General features: G+C 39.6%; 1 protein-coding gene across 1 annotated transcript in view; it reads left to right on the plus strand.

Annotated features, from left to right (window-relative positions):
* The window catches only part of LOC108576388 (synaptic vesicle membrane protein VAT-1 homolog-like), a 27646-nt gene that overhangs the window by 22902 nt on the left and 2331 nt on the right, over positions 1-2413 (plus strand). The gene's annotated exons all lie outside the window — the stretch shown is intronic.

The raw sequence follows: 2413 nt of genomic DNA on the forward strand, positions 1-2413 counted from the left end.
CCCCACCCTGCCGCTACATCCACTCTCTACGCGTCGCGTAGCATCGTTGGAAGTTGAGACGACGAAATCTACGGGGGATGCTGCCGCTGCTACTGCCGTTGGTGCACAGGAAGGAGAGGGGTATGAGGGTTGCCAGGCAACCCTTCGTTCTCTCATCGACCACCGTGACGGGCCGCGCCCGTCTGAGACCACACCACCACCACTACCGCCATACTATCGCCGTCAGCACGTGTTGTGCACTGCCTTTAAGCGCCGTTCACACAGGAAGTATTTAAATTGGATGTTCGGCGGTTGGATTTCGGGAATTGTTGCCGGGGAATGTTTATTGAGAGTGCGGTTAGGTGGATTAAGGGTACAATATGTGGTAGGGAATTTTGGTTGACTACGCTTTTGAAATAGCAATGGATATTGTCATTACATGGAAGTGGATTATAAGTGGTTTTCAGTTTTCGACGAGTTGTATCGCATTGTGTAAAGGTATTGATGCAAAAACGTAAATTTTGAATTTTTTAGTTTTTTTTGGTGATATTGAATTATATTTTGTTCAAAGGAGATGAAATATTTTAAACGTGTAATTTGCAATAACAATTGTTAATCGTAAAATTGTTTATTGAACGGTATTTAATGTAGAATAGAACTGTTCAACAATTAAACACTATTGCTTCAAGAAGCAGCCAGGTCTGCCTCGCCTATTGCTTACGGACCTTTCAACTTGGCATGAGTGAATGGAGCCATTGAAGAATTTAGCTTAGGTACTTCAAGCAGAAATTCTAAGAGGAATTACTGCTGCCAAGGGCGTTATTCAAGTAACTAAGTTCACGCTCATCTTCGGATAACCTAACCCTTATTAGCTAATCCCGTCAAACTACCGTATTCTAATTTCAAAATTCATTCTGTACAATTTTAATCAGATGCCAGAAACTTGCTTCTAACCACCAATCTAACCTAACTTCACAACTACTCTCGATCTTGTATTTTAACGAAATGTAAGATTGATTTAAACAAATGTTCATTTTTAACAAAATCAATTCTAACGAATGTTTCTCCATGACACTAAAAAATAAAAAGAAATAAAACTATGCCTACCTGTTTTCTGTTTCGTGCTGGAAAAATTTAAAACGATTTATTGCATCGTCAAACAGAAAAAAGCGACAACGATTCGTTCCAAGCTGACGACTAACGTGCGCATGCGCGCGGCCTCGCGCCAAATACACTTTTCATCGTGTATCATCGTAGGAGCTGCCGGGTTTAGGCGAGTCACGTAGACGAGGAAAGCTGCAAAAAGTACTTGACTTGAAAAATTGCATTTCCTGATCACGTCGGACTTTCCCTCTTTCCTTGTGCCCTCTACCATCACCGCCGCCTCCCCCCTGCGAACTCATTCTCCCTCTCCGTGTATCGCCATCCCCTGCGATGCGTATATTCTCTTCAGGCTAACTGGTTTCGTATACTCGCAGCGTCTCATTCGACTTAATCGCGTGAAATATGTTCGTCGCTGTCGGTGGTGCGTGGAGAATATCGTTTGGAAGGGGTGGATATTACAGTGGGATCGAGAAACTTCCGGAAAGCTAGATTTTTCACTGTGCTCATAAATAAATGGTCTTTTATGGAAGTTGAATTTCATTTTTTCAATTTTTTATTTAAAATTCAGAGTTTATTTAATTAACCTTAAAGTGTCTTCGAAGTAGAAAAAAAGTTTCTACAATGTTAGTGTCGATAAAAAATGTCAATTTTGAGATTGAAGAAACTTTGTTAAAATGTCAACAATATTATTTTTCTTGTATAGTTCTTTTGCGTAACTAAAGGTAACGAAGATACATAAGTAATGGATTCTAGTGGACAAATAGTATCAACTTTTATATGAGTGAGCGAATTTGCACAATTGGTAAAATTAGTATTAACAATTAGCTTCTACGAGTATTCGTCATGCCCTTCTTCATTTTCTACTTGAATGTCTAAACTTGTACAAAATTCCGACTTAGTCATCAAGTGACTAAGGTCATCCCGCTAAATACCGTAATGCATTCACGTCGGGAGCAATTAGTTCACGTCAAAAAATTTGAGTCAGTCAACGCCGAGAAACCGTTCTCGAAATATACTCGCACTCGACATTCTGCTGTCTTAATCCTTCGGATACAAAATATTCTTCTTTCGAAAACAGTGAAACAAAAAATAACTTTCAGTAAATTCCTTACTTAAAGCCTATGCTACAGGTCAAACTTTCGATTTACCTGGTTGGAAAGAAGTTCACGTAGCCAGAAACCTATAAAACTACGTAGGATCAATGTCGCGTAACACTGCACACACAGTCGGTAAAAAAAAATTGCAAGCCACAAATTTTAAACAAGTTAAGATGCATTTTCCAGCTGGCCAAAAGTCAATCTGCTCTTATGACGTACAATTTAGAGTGGCT

The sequence above is a fragment of the Habropoda laboriosa genome, unplaced genomic scaffold (assembly GCF_001263275.1).
Source record: "Habropoda laboriosa isolate 0110345459 unplaced genomic scaffold, ASM126327v1 scaffold291, whole genome shotgun sequence".
NCBI classification, from domain to species: Eukaryota; Metazoa; Arthropoda; class Insecta; order Hymenoptera; family Apidae; genus Habropoda; species Habropoda laboriosa.